Source organism: Schistocerca nitens, chromosome 6, assembly GCF_023898315.1.
Source record: "Schistocerca nitens isolate TAMUIC-IGC-003100 chromosome 6, iqSchNite1.1, whole genome shotgun sequence".
NCBI lineage: Eukaryota > Metazoa > Arthropoda > Insecta > Orthoptera > Acrididae > Schistocerca > Schistocerca nitens.
The window spans coordinates 450,957,573-450,980,019 of NC_064619.1; positions in this window are offsets into that span (position 1 = coordinate 450,957,573).

The following is a 22,447-nucleotide window of genomic DNA, read 5'->3' on the forward strand; positions in this document are numbered from 1 at the left end:
AGTGAAGCCAGCTTCCCTAAAGGAGTAAACCTCATACAAATCCTGGTCCTCTAAGTTGGGGGTTGGGCAAGCGGCTAACAACCCCTTCCTGTAAAAATCCTCCTTCAGAAACCTCAGAGAACTGAGGAGGCCAAGTCCCATCCTGGGATGTATGCCAATGAAAGAAGAAGAATCATTTCTGCAGAACATATTAATATTCATGTCCTGTGAATATGAACGCCCTATCTCTAGTCGTTCAACGTGTTGTGTTTTTTTCTGAACATGAATGTATTTAACTCCCTATGCACAGTTGCTGTGCTAGCCGTTAGCGTTTCGGAACTCACGAGTGATTCCTTCCGATTATTTCACGCGATTTTTCATAACCACCCCTGGGGCAATGCATAACGGTCCTTCTTCGTCAGTACATGAGGTCTGTGTGGTCTTGGATCGGCTGTGGTTGTTTCTTCGGGATTCCTACTCACAGTATCATGTCCTACAGCATACTTGGGCTACTTTAGGAGGGTCGAAATGTCCCTGATTGGCAACGGGACATCTGAGCTGCGCCGAGGAACGAGGAGACGAACGGCCGCGACAGGGAGCAAGCGTGACAGACAGGACTCTGGCAACACTGTGGATACGGATGCCGTCTGCCATTCCAATCACGAGACGCTTATTACGTTTTTACCCCTGACAAACCACACGTTTCCATCGAGGATTTCCATGTGTTTTTTCAATCACATGCGGCAATGTACAAGGCGCCACCTGCTGGCAGTTGCCTTGGAGCTACATGACCAAAGTGGATACAATTAGGTACTTATATTTGATTTTATACATGGTATGGTAACTAAGTTGTGTACCATAGATTATACACTGACTAGCCAAAACATTATGACCACTGCCTGCCGCGAGACTGAATACAGCCGCCTGGTGGAGTTGAGGACACGTGAGGCGGTAAGGAAAGGTTATAAGCTGAGCAGAGACCAGGGAATCATTCTGATACGGGGTGCGTATGGAGAGATCAGGAAAGAAAGGGCAGGTTGTTGTGGCCTGAAGCCTGGGAACAAGGATCTCGGCTGTTCGCGTGCTTCCGTCTTGATCATCTATGGGAAGTGATAGCAAGACGGTGTAAACACCAATACGCGACAAGCTGTTGGGATGTCCACGCCTCATCATAGAAAGTGGAGGTAGGCGACTTGGGCAACTCTGATGAGCAAAATGTTGGTACAGGCACAAGTACAGCTGCGCTCTGGCAAAACTACAGTTCGGTAGTTTTTGGTGCAGCGCATAAATGACGTGGTAAATACTCATTTTACTAAGGTTTGAAGCTCCTCTTTTTGTTTTTCCGTGTTTGTGATTTAAAAACTGGGTTGTTTTTGAAAAATCGGCCTTATACAAACAAAATTAAATTATTTTTATATTTACCCAGACATGTTTCAACACCTATGTGTCATCTTCTGTGGGTCAATTTTTTTTTTTAAATTTCTGTAAATGTAGTAAATGGTAGGATTGCCTGTAATAGTGGTAGCGTTGGTAGGGAAAGAAACATAAATGAATGTGTGAGAGAGAAACTGCCAACGACTGTTCCTTGTTTTTGTTACTTTGTTTGTTTCGCACATATGCCGCACATCCTTCAGTGTTAGTCCATTGCGTATTTTATATCCTTATAAAACGTAAATTGCATTTTATAAGTAAATTAAATTCGTTCCTCCAGCAACTTCTGCGCTCTTATGTAACCTAAACAATTACTTCTGAGGCAAGTAACTTACAGTTTATAAGGACAAACACAAAAAATCTATATAATTAGTGTTGTTGATGTTTTGTGTTCAACAGAATGTTCTTCATTATCATCGACGGCCAGAGTTACATGTTGTACTGAAGCAAGGTCTGATATGTTCTTGTTTTGCTTTTCTTTTTAATATTACCTTTCTTGATGAAATTGCGTTTTCTTTAAGTTATATGATAAACTGTTTTTTTTTTTAATTTAATAATCAACAGTTTTCGAGTAACACTTGAATTAAACAATAAAAGTTTCAATTTTGCTATTAATACCGTTTATTTTTAAGTAACATACAGGACAGTAAGTATACTGAAAAAAAAAAATGTTCCGTACATTACATGGCCCTTTATATATTTACACTCAAGTTTCTAGACGGTTCACCGCTTCCGGTTTCTACGGGAATCTGGTAAGAAACTGATCATATATACAAACAAAGCGATCGAAATGAGGTAACGCCCGATAGGTATGCAACACACCTGGCATACAGGTAACGCAGTTACGATCTTAACTGAGCAACGATACTAGGAAAACTGCCGTAGTCTATGCTTACTTAGGATAGTCTGCAGTAGCGTACGGTAGTTTTACAGCTCTAGACACATGTGTCGGATCGCACTGCTCAGCACACCTTGTTGAACATGAACTACAGGAGAAGAACCCCGCGCGTTCCCCTGTTGACTCAAAGGCACGTCAATTTCGATTGCTGGAGGGTGGGGGCACAGGATGGTCGAGATTAGACCGTTGATTAACAGAAGCGCGTCGCCTGGTCGAATGGATCACGCTTATGGTTACACCAAGTCGATATACGTTTCTGATACGTCGTCATCCAGGTGACGTCTGATCGAAAATTACACAGCGCCGCAGACGCTGGCCGATGCAGTAATCTGCTATGGGGCACATTCCCCTGGGATTTCATGCGACGTGAAGTAGTAATCGATGGTGCCATGACAGCTGTGAACTACGTGTACATTATTGGGGAAACAAGTGAAGCCTTTCATGCTTAACGTCTTCCTCGATGGCGACGGCACCTTCCTGCAGGATGACTGTCCGTGTCACATGGACACAATCTTACTACAGTAGTTTGAGGAGAATGATAGTGAGATCTTGTTTATGCATCAGCCATCAAATTCGCGTGATCTGAACTCTAAGGAACACGCTATCGGGCTCCAGGTCCGCGCCCACGAATGACCAGCCCGAAATTTACGGGAATTGCATGACTTGTGCGTAGACACAGGGTATCATGTAAATCATGAAGTCTACCAAGGATTTGTGGAATCCATGTCACGCAAAATTGCTTCTGTTTTGCGTTGCAGAGGTGGACCAAGGCACTACCAACCTAGTAGTCACAATGTTTTGTCTCATCACTGTATGTTGTTCGGTAATTTTAACTTCATCTACAGATCTGAGGATGGGTCACGTGGAACCGAAAAAGTTCATTTTAAAAATAAAATAAATCTGGATGGACAGTACAATCTGTTGAACAACAAGTGATTGTTGATTCTCTCCGAGGACACTTCATGGATTTTTGCAAAAAATTTACAGTCGTATTTTAAAGTTTAAAATCTACTCCAAGTTTGTATCTTCATTCCTGATGCAGAATAGTCTTGTGAAGACGGCTGAATCTTACTGACACGCTCCGTATTTTTCACACACAGATATCTTCGTCGGAGGTGAAAAACCATTACTGACGAAAGTCCTAGAACCGACTGAGGACTGAACTCTGAATCTTTTGATCAGTAGTTTCACTTAACCAACGAGCCACTGAACAATCTCATGTAGTAATTTAGCTGAAAGTCAGCGTACTACACAACCTACATTTCATCGTCGCATTGCTTCAGTGTAACGCATGACAGTGAACACAAAAATAGAACAAAAGTTATAATCCCCGACCCAGGAACGGTTTGGTCACCCTTGAACCTACAGCACACACGACCCTCTCCTCTGTCGCAAATTTAAAATGACTCGTAGGGGGCTTGCCTGGATGCGAGATAAGGAGCGTCGTAATACACGCAAACAAAGCTGCACACTGTGTGTTTTTTACTTACGTTCTCACAACAGTGACAAGGGCGCAAAAGAAAAACCTACACGGAGCCTATCTGTATTAACGGATAACTTATTGTTTCATTACGCCTCCATTTACGTATACTGCATGGCATAATAAAGAAACGACTACTACCGAACACACTTCTATCGCTAACATTACGTTTTGTATGGCAACAGTGCGCTTGGTTCACCAGCAACTATCTGAACAAGTCGCTCATATTCAACATTGGAGTTCTTTCAGCTAATAACTGTACGAGCGTTCTTAGTCATTATGGCTATTGACAGCTGTTCTCGAAGTTGAATGCTCGTGTAAACAAATCTGGTCATCGGCTGTGTCGCTCAAGTATCTGGTATTACAAGATCACAGAAAATAGGCTGTACTTATTTGTTAGGTATTATCACTCTAAAGCGGAAGATACTCTGGAACGTGCTAAAGAATAGAAAGTCTTCTTGTATCAAATTTCATGGACTGTCGGTTCGCTATGCTTCAGTTTCATTAAATCTACTTACAAAGTAATAAAATTTGCTTAATCCGCATAGAAGAAAATCCTGAAACAGTTTCGTGGGGGAGGGGGCAGCTTTGGCAATTCTGGCAGGGGTATAGGATCCACCTTGGTACGGCTCTCCCTGTGTACGGGATAGAATTTTTCTAATTCTACATTCGTCTTTACTGTGCGATGTTTGTTGGAGCCTGAACATTTGTGCACCCGTTTTGGGACGTGTACTCTCGAAATTTTGTGACTGAGGCTCTTTGCGTCCCCCGTATAACGACTACTGTCGTTTGTTGACCATTTCTGCGGTACCCTCTCTGATCAAGGACGCGCGTAAGCACAGGCTATGTAGGAAGTAGCGTAGGTGGCCGCACCTCTGAACGACCCACACCACGAAAATTTAATACAAAAAAGTTTTACTTTTAATACTGTGTGCATCCCCTTATAATCGTAAAAGACGCAGGCCTGGGTATTTTGTATGGACTTCTTCGGCTGAGTATTTTAGTGGACAGCTGATCTGCATAACTAAACAGCTAACTGATGCACAGTTTCAGTTGCATGTTGCTTATCTAAAGGCTACAAGAGGCAACAAAAATTTGATCTTCAGTATTTCATATAAACATAGACCTAAATTAAAATGCTGCCACAATCTACTCATTAAAAGGTATAACCTTATGTTAAAAGTTTAACCCAGTAAAACAAGTATTAAAGTTGGAAACTGTGCTCATGCCTTGCGGCAGTGTAACTCACAACGCGCAAATTATCCTGACTACATTCATGCAGTATTTGAGAATGAGAGCACTTTGCTACTTCCAACAAATTTTCCACATAACTTCAAACCTTTTTCTCGCTGATATCCCCCCTCGCCCCCCTCAGACACACACATAAAATTAATTAAAGAAAAACAATTGTAACACCTATACATTTTCGCTGTTCGTGTAGTGAAGCTCAAGCGTCAGGCATGATAGTTCGATTTATTTCTTCCGTGCTACTAACTCTATTCGCAACACATTTTGCAGGCAGCATCCACATACATCAGCGAATGTACCTACACGATTATATCATTGAACGACACACTGGTCACGAGGTATGACGTTTTACGTACGAGAGTTCGATTCTTTAAAGGATCGACGATAGGGATGAAGGGTGCGGGAGGGGAAGTGCGTTACTGCTACAATTTAAGATAAATTCAACTATAAAACCTTGCGTCAAATAACCAGCGGCACCAGTCACACACGTGGCACTTCAGTTGTCAAACCCGTAACAATATTAAAAGTAGGGTTAGCGGACTTTTGGCAACTTAAGATGAGTTAGTTTTCCCGAAAATTGCTTCCACGTCTCCTTTCATCCTAACCAGGCTCCAGCAAACGTGAAAGTTGTTTTCTTTTATCGAGGTCAGTATAAGAATATGAACACAACCCAAACCTTGATGTTCCGTGAGACGTGTAACATTTGGTTTTGCTCGGCAGTGAAAATGATAAAAATATAGGATCGTATGGCATTTTTGGCCAGGACACCCCTGGGGTTGTACGACCGTCTAGTCTGAGTCTTTTTACTTGACGCCACCTCGGCGAAATACGCGTCGGTACAGAAAGTGATATTTTATAATAACCATGATGATATGAAGTCTGAACGTAAACCAATTAGACAGTTAAAACCTTTCATTTTAAGACTGTACACGTACAAGATCCAGTTGGAGCAGCAACTGAAACCCCATGGCCCGTAGCAACATTCTGAATTTTCCCTTCGGGTTCTGGCACATATCGAAATTGATGACCTGTGACCGGGCAATATTCTACGAAGTGACAAGGCACATTTTACACTACAGGTTGGAGTGAATACGCAGAACTGCCGAATTTGGGGTAGTAGTTGTGCACGTAGAGCCGCTGTACTCGCCGTTTGTGACTGAGTTGGTCTGGTCCGTTCTTCTTTGAAGACAATACACCCATAGGACTTCTCAGGTGCACCGTGACATCTGCGCGTTATCGAGACGTCCTTTTAAAGTATTTTATTCCTGCACTGGAAGAGTACAACTGAGTGAGAACCACTGCTTTCATGCAGTATGGGCACGCCGCTCGCCCACTGAAAGATCTGCTTAATGCAAGCTTGCAAGAACGTGTATTCTCCAGAGGTTTTCCAGATGCATGACCAGCAAGATCATCTGATCTGAATACATGTAACTTTTGGATTTGTGTTACCTAAAAGAATACGTTTACCGAGGACACGTTCGGTTTCTACCGCATGCGAAGGCCAGTACATAGAACGCGTTGCTCAGATTCCACCAGAATTGCTGCGAGCAATTGTTTATCACGTGTTTTACAAACACATAGTCCGCAGCTCGTGGTCGTGCGGTAGCGTTCTCGCTTCCCACGCCCGGGGTCCCGGGTTCGATTCCCGGCGGGGTCAGGGATTTTCTCTGCCTCGTGATGACTGGGTGTTGTGTGCTGTCCTTAGGTTAGTTAGGTTTAAGTAGTTCTAAGTTCTAGGGGACTGATGACCATAGATGTTAAGTCCCATAGTGCTCAGAGCCATTTGAACCATTTGAACAAACACATATCGTCGGCGTCTCCGGTTTTCATATTGAACAAATTGTGTAAGTATGATATCGCAGTCCTCGTGTTATTCCGAATAAAGATGCAAGCATGCATTGCATCGTAAATCGGAACAACACAGGTACTGCAATATCGTATTTATCGGCAGACACCGGGAAAGCGACTCCTCTGTTCGGGAACATACATAATGGATGTACGAGTACAGGTTGTAGAACATGGTTGACGACATACAGAAGTTTGGCTCTGGCCCTGAGTCTTGCTTGGATAGCCAAATAGTAAGGAGACCAATCGCAATAAGCGGGAAATCCGAGTTAGAGTCCCGGTCCGCCACAAATTTTCATTGTCATTCCATCATGCAGCTGATGGTTGTCCATATTCGCAACTGCGAATATTGTATAAGTGATTGGGTGACCTTTTTATACCCACATCCCGTTCCTAATCCATTACCAGGGTGGCTACTCGGACTTGGAATATATATATCTCCCTGACAAATCCAGGTGTTAGAAGGAAGACAGTGCCAAGAAGCTCCTGACAAGTTAATGGTAAGCGGGGACGCAGGGGGGGGAGGGGGGAGGGGGGGGGGAGCACACCACCATAATCACTTTTCTTCCCTCTCACCTGTGCTATATATTAGCCATAAGCAATAGGTTAACTATTGTTTTTAGATATCGATAATTTATATGAAATAATATTCAATAAAATTACATTTCAAAGCTCGATTAAAACTCAGAATTCCCTGAGACTTTTCTAATTTTTCAGGTAAAATGTAATTCCCTGAGGACTTCAGGTTTTCAGGATGAATCGCCACCCTGATTACACATTCTTGCATTTACAGCGCCAGATTTGCACCTGGTTGCCCAAACTGGAACCTTTTTTTCATCGTAAATCGATTCCGCATTAGTGCACTAGAATATCTACCAACTTTCTCTTCTTCTTCTTCTTTTCTGTTTTTGCTTGTGCCTTTTTGTGGCAAGGTTAATTTAAGGGTTGGCCGAATGCCCTTCCTGGCGCCACCCCGTACCCCCCGGAACGGAATTAGTGTACCCCAACTGTCTGTGGCTAGTGTAATCCATGGAATACTGCGAAGGTGTGCAGATGTCTGCGCGCCTTGTAACTGAGGCGGGACGTGGGGACCAGCCCGATATTCACGTAGTGGGATGTGGAAAACCGCCTAAAAACCACATCCAGGCTGGCCGGCACACCGGCCTCTGTATTTAAGCCGCCAGGCGGATTCGATCTGGGGCCGGTGCGCCTACCCGAGTCCAGGAAGCAGCGCACTAGCGCTCTCGATAATTACGATAATTACAGCCCACACTGGACCTCTGTGAGTAGGTGCACTTTAACTATAACCACCCGGTAGTATCTTCTCGACCTCCTCAAGAACTAGACTTGCTACAATATACCACATTATTTGGACAGCAAAGTAACTGATGATGGCCGAGGTAGAGAGGGTGTAAAATATGAAGGGCAGTAGCAAGAAAAGCGTTTATGAAAGAGAAAGAAATTAGCACCGAAAATAAATGTTACAAAGTCTTTTTGTGTAGGTAACTGGAGTGTAACCTTATACGTAGGTGGAACGTGGCTGATAAACAGTTCAGACCAAAAGGAGTAGAAGATACTGAAATTTGGTGCTATAGAAGACTCCTGAAGATTAGTTGGGAAGATCGGGTAACTAATGAAGAGGTACTGGATCCAACTGATAAGGAAATAAATTTATCCCACAACGTAACTGAAAGAAGGTGCCAGGTGATAGGTCACATCCTGAGTCATCCTTAAGGAATCATCAATTAACTAATTATTAAGGTAAGTGTGTGGGGGTGAAAACTGTAGAAGGAAACAAAGGGTTGAATACAGTAAGCAGGTAGAAATCAACGGTAGTTGCAATAGTAAGAGAGATGACGATGCTTGCTTGCACAGAATGGACCACTGTGGAGAGCTACATCATACCAGTCTTTGGACTGAAGATAACAGTGTAAGACGCTTCCAGGATATACGGCTTATTACAAATTTCAGCAAATTAGCTACGAGGGTGAACAGAGAAGAATAACAAGTGTCAATGAGATATCTTTCTTAGCTCGCTGTTCCGCTGGAAGCCTCGAGTGCGCAGCTGCAGGCATGCTCAGATTCGAGGACCTTCCACAGAGGAGCATGCCTTGCTGTTAAGTGGCGAGATTAAGTTAAGAGGGTCAGTACACACGCAACAGGCACTTGATGAGGTCGCCTACGAGTCTGGACCTTCATGTTTTGGGCAACGACCAGGGCCTTGGCCCCTGAAGGCCTGTTGCGGACATCACTCCTGTGACACTACCACTTCCTCGCCTCCACTGCTGTAGCAGAGGCACAACAGCTCTGATTGTTAGAATATGGTTTGGGTAACAGTGCAGTCACCTGTACAGGCTGTCATTAATTTTGATAAATATATTGTTTTGTAGTTGTCTTCAGTCCAATGACTGGTTTGGTGTACCTCTCCATGCTAGTGCAATCTGTGCAAGTCACGTCATTAGGGACCGGAAACAATCGATTTTATAGCCAAATTTGGTGTTACTTTTTGTCAAATCGGTGTTTTATTTTGCCTGATACGTTCTTATTTTTTCAGATTAGTTAATACTTTTGCCAAATTATTTTTCTGCCAAAGCCGGCCGCGGTGGCCGAGCGGTTCTAGGCGCTCAGTCCGGAACCGCGATACCGCTACGGTCGCAGGTTCGAATCCTGCCTCGGGCATGGATGTGTGTGATATCCTTAGGTTAGTTAGCTTTAAGTAGTTCTAAGTTCTAGGGGACTGATGACCACAGATGTTAAGTCCCATAGTGCTCAGAGCCATTTTTTCTGCCAAATTTGGTGTTTTTTGCCAGATACAGAGTAATTTTCTTTTGCCAAGTTTGGTATCTTTTTGAAATATTCGGTGTTATTTTTTGCGAAACTTCGTGCTTTCTGCCTATTTTTTTTTGGCAAATTCGATGATATTTTTGACATGTTTGGTGTTACTTCTTGTGCCAAGCTTGGTGTTAGTTTTTGCTACTTTCGGTGCTACTTTAGCCGTCACATGAAAGTTCGTTACGCCCGAAATAAACGCTAAGTTTAAGATTATACACAAACCTCAGCCTTGAGGACATTAGAAGCCAAAATGTCATTTTAACATTCAATAACTATCAGTTACGAATATTAGTGAACTGCCGTCCTCTGATTTATAACGTTTGTACGGAAAAAAAAAATTTCGCAATATCGCGTTGTTTCACTAAAAATCGCTAAATTCGTATTATCGTAAATTTCCTGTCCATAGTGATTCTCTCTACATAACTACTGCAGCCTACGTCTATTTGAACCTGCCTTCAGTATTAGAGCCCCATCTTCACCTACACTTTAATTCCATTTCCAAATTTCTCTCCTTGGTTTCCTTCAGTTCTTACTCAGTGTACAGGCTGAATAACATTGGGGGGGATAGGCTACAACCCTGCCTCACTCTCGTCTCAGCTACGTCTCTCCTATCACGTTCTTCGAATTTTGTATCTGCAGCCTGGTTCCTGTACAAGTTACAAATAATCTTCGTTCCCTGCATTTTATCCCTGCTACCTTCAGGGTTTAAAAAGAGTGTAGCCCAGACAACACAGCCAAAAGCTTTCTCTGTTGTTGTTGTTGTTGTGGTCTTCAGTCCTGAGACTGGTTTGATGCAGCTCTCCATGCTACTCTATCCTGTGCAAGCTTCTTCATCTCCCAGTACCTACTGCAACCTACATCCTTCTGAATCTGCTTAGTGTATTGATCTCTTGGTCTCCCTCTACGATTTTTACCCTCCACGCTGCCCTCCAATGCTAAATTTGTGATCCCTTGATGCCTCAAAACATGTCCTACCAACCGATCCCTTCTTCTAGTCAAGTTGTGCCACAAACTTCTCTTCTCTCCAATCCTATTCAATACCTCCTCATTAGTTACGTGATCTACCCACCTTATCTTCAGCATTCTTCTGTAGCACCACATTTCGAAAGCTTCTATTCTCTTCTTGTCCAAACTGGTTATCGTCCATGTTTCACTTCCATACATGGCTACACTCCATACAAATACTTTCAGAAACGACTTCCTGACACTTAAATCTATACTCGATGTTAACAAATTTCTCTTCTTCAGAAACGATTTCCTTGCCATTGCCAGTCTACATTTTATATCCTCTCTACTTCGACCATCATCAGTTATTTTACTCCCTAAATAGCAAAACTCCTTTACTACTTTAAGTGTCTCATTTCATAATCTAATCCCCTCAGCATCACCCGATTTAATTTGACTACATTCCATTATCCTCGTTTTGCTTCTACATCTACATCTACATCTATACTCCGCGAGCCACCTTACGGTGTGTGGCGGAGGGTACTTATTGTACCACTATCTGATCCCCCCTTCCCTGTTCCATTCACGAATTGTGTGTGGGAAGAACGACTGCTTGTAAGTCTCCGTATTTGCTCTAATTTCTCGGATCTTTTCGTTGTGATCATTACGCGAGATATATGTGGGCGGTATTAATATGTTGCCCATCTCTTCCCGGAATGTGCTCTCTCGTAATTTCGATAATAAACCTCTCCGTATTGCGTAACGCCTTTCTTGAAGTGTCCGCCACTGGAGCTTGTTCAGCATCTCCGTAACGCTCTCGCGCTGACTAAATGTCCCCATGACGAATCGCGCTGCTTTTCGCTGGATCATGTCTATCTCTTCTATTAATCCAACCTGGTAAGGGTCCCATACTGATGAGCAATACTCAAGAATCGGACGAACAAGCGTTTTGTAAGCTACTTCTTTCGTCGATGAGTCACATTTTCTTAGAATTCTTCCTATGAATCTCAACCTGGCGCCTGCTTTTCCCACTATTTGTTTTATGTGATCATTCCACTTCAGATCGCTCCGGATAGTAACTCCTAAGTATTTTACGGTCGTTACCGCTTCCAATGATTTACCACCTATGGCATAATCGTACTGGAATGGATTTCTGCCCCTATGTATGCGCATTATATTACATTTATCTACGTTTAGGGAAAGCTGCCAGCTGTCGCACCATTCATTAATCCTCTGCAGGTCTTCCTGGAGTACGTACGAGTCTTCTGATGTTGCTACTTTCTTGTAGACAACCGTGTCATCTGCAAATAGCCTCACGGAGCTACCGATGTTGTCAACTAAGTCATTTATGTATATTGTAAACAATAAAGGTCCTATCACGCTTCCTTGCGGTACTCCCGAAATTACCTCTACATCTGCAGATTTTGAACCGTTAAGAATGACATGTTGTGTTCTTTCTTCTAGGAAATCCTGAATCCAGTCACAAACCTGGTCCGATATTCCGTAAGCTCGTATTTTTTTCACTAAACGTTAAGTGCGGAACCGTATCAAATGCCTTCCTGAAGTCCAGGAATACGGCATCAATCTGCTCGCCAGTGTCTACGGCACTGTGAATTTCTTGGACAAATAGGGCGAGCTGAGTTTCACATGATCTCTGTTTGCGGAATCCATGTTGGTTATGATGAAGGAGATTTGTATTATCTAAGAACGTCATAATACGAGAACATAAAACATGTTCCATTATTCTACAACAGATTGACGTAAGCGAAATAGGCCTATAATTATTCGCATCTGATTTATGACCCTTCTTGAAAATGGGAACGACCTGCGCTTTCTTCCAGTCGCTAGGTACTTTACGTTCTTCCAGAGATCTACGATAAATTGCTGATAGAAAGGGGGCAAGTTCTTTAGCATAATCACTGTAGAATCTTACGGGTATCTCGTCTGGTCCGGATGCTTTTCCGCTACTAAGTGATAGCAGTTGTTTTTCAATTCCGATATCGTTTATTTCAATATTTTCCATTTTGGCGTCCGTGCGACGGCTGAAGTCAGGGACCGTGTTACGATTTTCCGCAGTGAAACAGTTTCGGAACACTGAGTTCAGTATTTCTGCCTTTCTTCGGTCGTCCTCTGTTTCGGTGCCATCGTGGTCAACGAGTGACTGAATAGGGGATTTAGATCCGCTTACCGATTTTACATATGACCAAAACTTTTTAGGGTTCTTGTTTAGATTGTTTGCCAATGTTTTATGTTCGAATTCGTTGAATGCTTCTCTCATTGCTCTCTTTACGCTCTTTTTCGCTTCGTTCAGCTTTTCCTTATCAGCTATGATTCGACTACTCTTAAACCTATGATGAAGCTTTCTTTGTTTCCGTAGTACCTTTCGTACATGATTGTTATACCACGGTGGATCTTTCCCCTCGCTTTGGACCTTAGTCGGTACGAACTTATCTAAGGCGTACTGGACGATGTTTCTGATTTTTTTCCATTTTTGTTCCACATCCTCTTCCTCAGAAATGAACGTTTGATGGTGGTCACTCAGATATTCTGCGATTTGTGCCCTATCACTCTTGTTAAGCAAATATATTTTCCTTCCTTTCTTGGCATTTCTTATTACACTTGTAGTCATTGATGCAACCACTGACTTATGATCACTGATACCCTCTTCTACATTCACGGAGTCGAAAAGTTCCGGTATATTTGTTGCTATGAGGTCTAAAACGTTAGCTTCACGAGTTGGTTCTCTAACTATCTGCTCGAAGTAATTCTCGGACAAGGCAGTCAGGATAATGTCACAAGAGTCTCTGTCCCTGGCTCCAGTTCTGATTGTGTGACTATCCCATTCTATACCTGGTAGATTGAAGTCTCCCCCTATTACAATAGTATGATCACGAAACTTCTTCACGACGTTCTGCAGGTTCTCTCTGAGGCGCTCAACTACTACGGTTGCTGATGCAGGTGGTCTATAGAAGCATCCGACTATCATATCTGACCCACCTTTGATACTTAACCCAGATTATTTCACATTCACATTCGCATTCGCTAATAACTTCACTGGATATTATTGAATTCTTTACTGCTATAAATACTCCTCCACCATTGGCGTTTATCCTATCCTTGCGGTATATATTCCATTCTGTGTCTAGGATTTCGTTACTGTTCACTTCCGGTTTTAACCAACTTTCCGTTCCTAATACTATATGCGCACTATTTCCTTCAATAAGCGATACTAATTCAGGAACCTTGCCCTGGATACTCCTGCAGTTTACCAATATTACGTTAACTTTTCCTGTTTTTGGTCTCTGAGGACGGACGTTCTTTATCAACGATGCTGATGTTCTCTCTGGTAAGCCGTCAGGTATTTTATCGTTTCGCCCAAGGGGGGGGGGGGGTCCCTCTAACCTAAAAAACCCCCGTGTGCACGCCACACGTACTCAGCTACCCTAGTAGCTGCTTCCGGTGTGTAGTGCACGCCTGACCTGTCTAGGGGGGCCCTACAGTTCACCACCCAATAACGGAGGTCGATGAATTTGCAACCATTATAGTCGCAGAGTCGTCTGAGCCTCTGGTTTAGACCCTCCACACGGCTCCAAACCAGAGGACCGCGATCGACTCTGGGCACTATGCTGCAGATATTAAGCTCAGCTTGCACTCCGCGTGCGATGCTGGTTGTCTTCACCAAACTTTGTTGTTCACAACTTTGTTGATGTTCATCTTATATCCTTCTTTCAAGACACTGTCCATTCCGTTCAACTGCTCTTCCAAGTCCTTTGCTGTCTCTGACAGAATTACAATGTCATCGGCGAACCTCAAAGTTTTTACTTCTTCTCTATGAATTTTAATACCTACTCCGAATTTTTCTTTTGTTTCCTTTACTGCTTGCTCAATATACAGATTGAATAACATCGGGGAGAGGCTACATCCCTGTCTCACTCCTTTCCCAACCACTGCTTCCCTTTCATGTCCCTCGACTCTTATAACTGCCATCTGGTTTCTGTACAAATTGTAAATAGCCTTTCGCTCCTTGTATTTTACCCCTGCCACCTTCAGAATTTGAAAGAGGGTATTCCAGTTAACGTTGTCAAAAGCTTTCTCTAAGTCTACAAATGCTAGAAACGTAGGTTTGCCTTTTCTTAATCTTTCTTCTAAGATAAGTCGCAAGGTTAGTATTGCCTCACGTGTTCCAACATTTCTACGGAATCCAAACTGATCTTCCCCGAGGTCCGCTTCTACCAGTTTTTCCATTCGTCTGTAAAGAATTCGCGTTAGTATTTTGCAGCTGTGACTTATTAAACTGATAGTTCGGTAATTTTCACATCTGTCAACAACTGCTTTCTTTGGTATTGGAATTATTATATTCATCTTGAAGTCTGTGGGTATTTCGCCTGTCTCATACATCTTGCTCACCAGATGGTAGAGTTTTGTCATGACTGGCTCTCCCAAGGCCATCAGTAGTTCTAATGGAATGTTGTCTAGTCCCGGGGCCTTGTTTCGACTCAGGTCTTTCAGTGCTCTGTCAAACTCTTCACGCAGTATCTTATCTCCCATTTCATCTTCATCTACATCCTCTTCCATTTCCATAATACTGTCCTCAAGTACATCGCCCTTGTATAAACCCTCTATATACTCCTTCCACCTTTCTGCCTTCCCTTCTTCGCTTAGAACTGGGTTGCCATCTGAGCTCTTGATATTCATACAAGTGGTTCTCTTCTCTCCAAAGGTCTCTTTAATTTTCCTGTAGGCAGTATCTATCTTACCCCTAGTGAGACAAGCCTCTACATCCTTACATTTGTCCTCTAGCCATCCCTGCTTAGCCATTTTGCACTTTCTGTCGATCTCATTTTTGAGACGTTTGTATTCCCTTTTGCCTGCTTCATTTACTGCATTTTTATATTTTCTCCTTTCATCAATTAAATTCAATATTTCTTCTGTTACCCAAGGATTTCTATTAGCCCTCGTCTTTTTACCCACTTGATCCTCTGCTGCCTTCACTACTTCATCCCTCAGAGCTACCCATTCTTCTTCTACTGTATTTCTTTCCCCCATTCCTGTCAATTGTTCCCTTATGCTCTCCCTGAAACTCTCTACTACCTCTTGTTCTTTTAGTTTATCCAGGTCCCATCTCCTTAAATTCCCACCTTTTTGCAGTTTCTTCAGTTTCAATCTGCAATTCATAACCAATAGATTGTGGTCAGAATCCACATCTGCCCCTGGAAATGTCTTACAATTTAAAACCTGGTTCCTAAATCTCTGTCTTACCATTATATAATCTATCTGATACCTATTAGTATCTCCAGGATTCTTCCAGGTATACAACCTTCTTTTATGATTCTTGAACCAAGTGTTAGCTATGATTAAGTTAAGCTCTGTGCAAAATTCTACAAGGCGGCTTCTTCTTTCATTTCTTCCCCCCAATCCATATTCACCTACTATGTTTCCTTCTCTCCCTTTTCCTACTGACGAATTCCAGTCACCCATGACTATTAAATTTTCGTCTCCCTTCACTACCTGAATAATTTCTTTTATCTCGTCATAGATTTCATCAATTTCTTCATCATCTGCAGAGCTAGTTGGCATATAAACTTGTACTACTGTAGTAGGCATGGGCTTTTTGTCTATCTTGGCCACAATAATGCGTTCACTATGCTGTTTGTAGTAGCTAACCCGCACTCCTATTTTTTTATTCATTATTAAACCTACTCCTGCATTACCCCTATTTGATTTTGTATTTATAACCCTGTAATCACCTGACCAAAAGTCTTGTTCCTCCTGCCACCGAACTTCACTAATTCCCACTATATCTAACTTTAACCTATCCATTTCCCTTTTTAAATTTTCTAACCTACCTGCCCGATTAAGGGATCTGACATTCCACGCTCCGATCCGTAGAATGCCAGTTTCCTTTCTCCTGATAACGACGTCCTCTTGAGTAGTCCCCGCCCGGAGATCCGAATGGGGGACTATTTTACCTCCGGAATATTTTACCCAAGAGGACGCCATCATCATTTAATCATACAGTAAAGCTGCATGTCCTCGGGAAAAATTACGGCTGTAGTTTCCCCTTGCTTTCAGCCGTTCGCAGTACCAGCACAGCAAGGCCGTTTTGGTTAATGTTACAAGGCCAGATCAGTCAATCATCCAGACTGTTGCCCCTGCAACTACTGAAAAGGCTGCTGCCCCTCCTCAGGAACCACATGTTTGTCTGGCCTCTCAACAGATACCCCTCCGTTGTGGTTGCACCTACGGTACGGCCATCTGTATCGCTGAGGCACGCAAGCCTCCCCACCAACGGCAAGGTCCATGGTTCATGGCGGAAGAAGCTTTCTTTAAGTGTGGAAAATGGTATACGGGGGTGGTTGGTAAGTCCGCTAAATTTCCATGAAAGGGAAGAACACTTTTGTTTCGCCTTCATGGTTGGTAAACGTGAGTACTTCAAGACTCATATAAAAATTTCAACAACATACAGCGTCCAGTTCATAGTTGATAGCCGTCTGAATGTGTCGACTGCGATTGAAGACGGCAAAACCCGAGTTCAGTGCTTCTATTGAAGTTTTGGACCGCCGCACAATTCAAAACAGAATTGGATAAAGTTCACGTGGACTCTGCACCATCGCTGAATACCATTTACTTCTGGATTAATGAATTTCAAAATGGTCGGACAAGCACCGAAAAACGAAGCGCGCTCCGGCGGTCCAGTTGAGGTCACTACAAAGGAAACCATTGACAAAATCCATGATATGATAATACAAGATAACCGAATAAAAATTCGTGAGACTGTAGGGATCTCAACTGAGCGAGTGCACAACATCCTTCACGCAGAATTGGCTATAAAGAAACTGCGTGCGAGGTGGGTGCCGCGATTGTTCAAAGTCGACCAAAAACGCGTCCGGCACATTTCAACATAGTGTCTGGCGATGTTTAATCGCAATCGCAAGAATTTTTGCACCGTTTTGTGACTGTTGATGAAACCTGGGTCCATCATTACCAATCTGTCAATAAGGCAGTCAAAACAATGGACTAAGTCTGGTGAAAGTGCACCGAAGGAGGCAAAGACCATTTTGTCAGTTGGTAACGTGACGGCCATTGCTTTTTGGGATTCTCAACGAGTAATCTTCATAGATTACTTGGAGAAAGGCATAACCGTATCTGATTCCTATTATGCTTCCTTGTTGGAGCGTTTGAAACTCGCGCTGGCTGAAAAGAGAACAAGGATGGCATGCTAAAAAGTGCTCTTTCACCAGGATAATGTACTAACTCACATATCAGCGATAACAACGGCGATAGTGTATGGACTGGATGTTGAATTATTTCCTCATCCACCGTATTCATGAGACTTAGCCCCACGTGACTTCTTCCTGTTCCTAATATGAAACTTTGGCTTCCTGGGAAAAAAATTTCATCAAATGAAGTGATGGTTGGAGTCAACGAGTATTTTGCAGACAATAACAGAACCTATTTTTCCGATAGAATGAAAAAGCTAGAGGATCACGTAGCAAATCGTCCTCGTAAAAGATTTGCTTTTCCTTACCATATTTTTCAAATTAAGTCACAGGGCCATTATCCACTCGCATGTTCCTAAATTTCTCCGGAACCCGACCCCATTTCCCCGATGTCGACTTCTGCCAGATTTTCCACTACTCTGTAAATAAATCGTGTCAGTATTTTGGAAACACGACTTATTTGTATTGATAGTTCAGTAATAAAAATGGTTCAAATGGCTCTGAGCACTATGGGACTTAACTTCTGAGGTCATCAATCGCCTAGAACTTAGAACTACTTAAACCTAACTAACCTAAGGACATCACACACATCCATGCCCGAGGCAGGATTCGAACCTGCGACCGTAGTGGTCGCGCGGTTCCAGACTGTAGCCCCTAGAACCGCTCGGCCACCCCGGCCGGCAGTTCAGTAATATTCACACCTGTCAGCACCTGCTTCGTTGAAACTGTCATTATTACGTTAGTCTTTAAGTCTGAGATTATTCCGGCAACCTCGTATCTTGCACACCAGGTATATTGCCAAAGCTGTCTTTCGATCTCGGTAATTCTGCTGGAATGACATCCAATCCGGGAGCCTTGTTTCGACTTAGGTCTTCAAATGTTCAAATGTGTGTGAATTCCTAAGGGACCAAACTGCTTAGGTCATCGGTCTCTAGACTTTAACTAACGTATTCTAAGAATAAACACACACACACACCGGCCCGAGGGAGGACTCGAACCTCCGGCGGCAGGGGCCGTGCATTCCGTGACATGACGCCTCAAACCACGCGGCACTTCGGTCTTCCGGTGCTCTGTCATATTCAGCAACGATTAGTGTCGAAATGTAATTTGTCAGAAGACTACGAGATTGAAGAACACGGTTGCAGTCCATAACGGAAGTATGCACTACGTTTTCCACAATTCTATTGTACAAAACTGCTTTATCGGGGAACAGACAGGGAAACTGATAGTTGATTAGGAGAGGACTAGTTTGGTTTTAAGAGCAGTTGGGATACAGCAGACGCAATTTCAGCAGGATTGCTTGTTCTCGCAGTTTGTATTCAATTTGTATATTGAAACGGCAATGAAGGAAGTGAATAAGTATATTGCGGTGAAAGCTGTCAGTCATGTGCAAAAAATCAGCATGATACGGCTCGCTTATGGCGTTACATGCTCGCCAAAAGTGAACAGTGAGTCCGTTGTTTCATGATGTAGAGTGACTGCTGACGGTTATGAGTCTAACGTAAAAATAAATAAATAAATAAATAAATAAAAAAGGGAGGACACGAAGGTAATAGTGTGCCTAAAACAAAAAGAAAACGAAGGTAATACAGTGCTTAGCGGGTGGACATGATAGGCAGCTAAATGTTAAATTTCGTCTAGAGGCTCTTGAAGATGTGGGCGAATTTTGCTAGTTCGGAAGCAGAATAGCTTAAGAGGATGATGTAATAACAACAAAATTGCAAGTTTTTCACAAGGCAGAATGACTCTCTATAAACTAAAACAGCTGCTAAAATCCAGAAATATGCAGTCTCAGACCAGAATGATTTTCCGATTTGCATCGTAGCTTTGTATAGGTAGGAACCATGGACAGTTGAGAAGACAGAAGTGAATGATCAGAAGTCTTTGAAGAGTGGTGTCAGAGGAGATTGTTAAGAATCACGTGTCCTGATAGAGTAAGGTATTACGAACTCCACCGAATCAACAGAAAAAATGACCAATACACCCATAATGAATCAGAGACAGAATGGTCGGGTCCATGTTGCGATACAAGTCGTTACTAAGAACAGTATTTGAAGGGATGGCGAAAGGTTGGAATCCCAAGGGGCTAGACGTTAGGTAGCAAAGTGTTGACGTAGGATCCAGGAGTTTCGCTGAAATGAAAGCAATAGCTGGCAAGCGCCAGGAATGCACCAAACCAAATGGATGACAAATCACGCTTATGGTTAATGATTGAAATAGCAATTTCACTGACTTGTTACATCCATTCTTTCTTTCCTTTTTAAACCTACTGCGTCAACGTCGAGGTTCTCAGTGACGGTAATTCTACTGGTCATATACAATGGTATACAACGATCGTGTCGTTACAAATCAACACTAGTATTCAACACAAATGCCAAGAATCGTAATCATATATACCGGATGGAAACGTGAATCCGATCGTCTTATCCACTGTGCCTCGTCGCTCGATCTTCATTGACATAAAAGAGGTCTAATTACGACGTAGAACGTCAAAAATTTCAAAGTAACCTTCTCTTTCAAGAGTATTCCGTTAAATTCATTACATTTCTATTTCCCACCACCTTCTCTCATCATCTCCGTACTACATCAATCCCTACTACGCCGAACGCAGTATAGATGAAAAATTCACAAGCAATTAGAGAACTTGCATTTTTTCCCGATGAGAATCCCTGGCTGGAGTTGGACGGGCAAAAATGACACGTTACGCCTGATTTATGAGAACAAATACTGACCAAATACCGAAATTTAAGACTTTTGTATTTACTAACAGGCAACTGATGTTGCAATTAAATGCTTACGTAATGTAACGCATTATTCGGATGGCAGTGTTTGATTTGTGACGGTACGCACCAGTACTCCGTTGTGGTACCTCTGACGGAAAAAAATCAGAACCGCTGACTTATGAGGTGTGGTAGAATGAACTTTATTTTCTACCAGAAGAAATTCGCACATTTAAAATGCTCGGAAAACCGATGAAATAAAGATTTAAGAAGTCTAAATTTGTGTCCCGGGCACTGAACACGTTACAATTCGAGCACTGCGGAATGGTATTATTTCCGTTTTATCTATGCTATCTCGCCTGCGTGACTTTGCCGTTCCTGGGCACGATCGCTTTTATGTGACTGGAAACATACCTCCAGGGAATCTAAATGATCTATTTTAAACTGTGTTGGCTACGTTCCGATTCGAGCCGCTGTCATCTTAAGTCCGAGCTAAGTGACGTTTCCGCGCGAAATGCGCGTTTATTTTGACTTGTGCGAATGGCATGGCACACATCGGCCAAGCAACGCAGGCAACACGTCGTCGCTCAAAACAAAATTCTATATGAGTTTTATATTAGTCAAACACCACTCTTTAGACAGTTACCCTATAGATTATGCTGTAGCGCCAGAAAGAACGGTCAGAATCAAAAACAACAAGAATAACGGCAACATATATTCCAGACAACGTGTGATTTCCTGCCGTGTAACTTTGTTGCAGCATATATCGCAAAAAAATCTAAAAGCTACCATCGAAATACGTAACATGTAGCAAATCGAAGAAAAACTGCAGAACAGATACTGACGACAGTTCAGGGGAATATCTGTTATCAAACTTTCCCCAGGGATCAAGATTTGTGTTTACTTATGTCGCACGCACTCCTGCGTTACCAAAGCCAGCAACTGATGTGCATCAGCACGCCTGTGACGGAATGTTTTCTGACAGCAACACGACAAACTTAAGTTTTAATCCGACGGCGCAACTGAAATTAGTTACTCATGTTAACTGAGCTGCAGTACAATTACAAAACTATTATCAGCCGCAAGTCATGGAGACACTCGGGATATTTGAGGGGAGTATAATTAGTATGTAAGGAGTATAGAGCACATTGTTTACATTCGGTACCGGTATATAAACAAAACTGATGAAATGAAAACAATTTTTATAATGAAAAAATGCGGTTTCCTTAATCCGAAAATTTCATGCTTCGCTAACTATCGTATAGTACGCATTTCGAATGAATTCACCTCGTACGCGCAACTATCAATCTAGAAACGTTCATGACATGATTACAGGGAGGTCACAATAATACGACATTATTATAAACAAATGAACAGCTCACATTCTTTTTCATGAATTTTAATGTAGTCGACCGCTTATTATTACTAAACACAATACTCACCGAAAACTATCAAACACATTTTCCTCCAAGTTCGCTCGTATCAGTGTAATACAGGTAATGAATGGCAAGTTTTTACTGTATATAATTAAAATCAGTTTACCATATCTCACTCTGGGTTACGGACGGGTATCTATTTTGGAATTTAATTTGGGAAATGTTTCCTTAGCGACTGAAAAAAAAACTCCCGTTGCAGAAAGTTCCTATCATTATTGAATAACGAGGATGAATCGGTTAACATAAACCCTAACTAAATTCAACAACGCAATTTTTGTTGCACCGAGGTCTTACAACAAATTATCTTACTCGAAACAGATGCAAGCAGTCGGCAAAACAAACGGACAACATTTTAACTCGCAAGTTTTGGCGCCACATGAGACACCTGAGATATAGCAAAAGCTTGTTTCCTT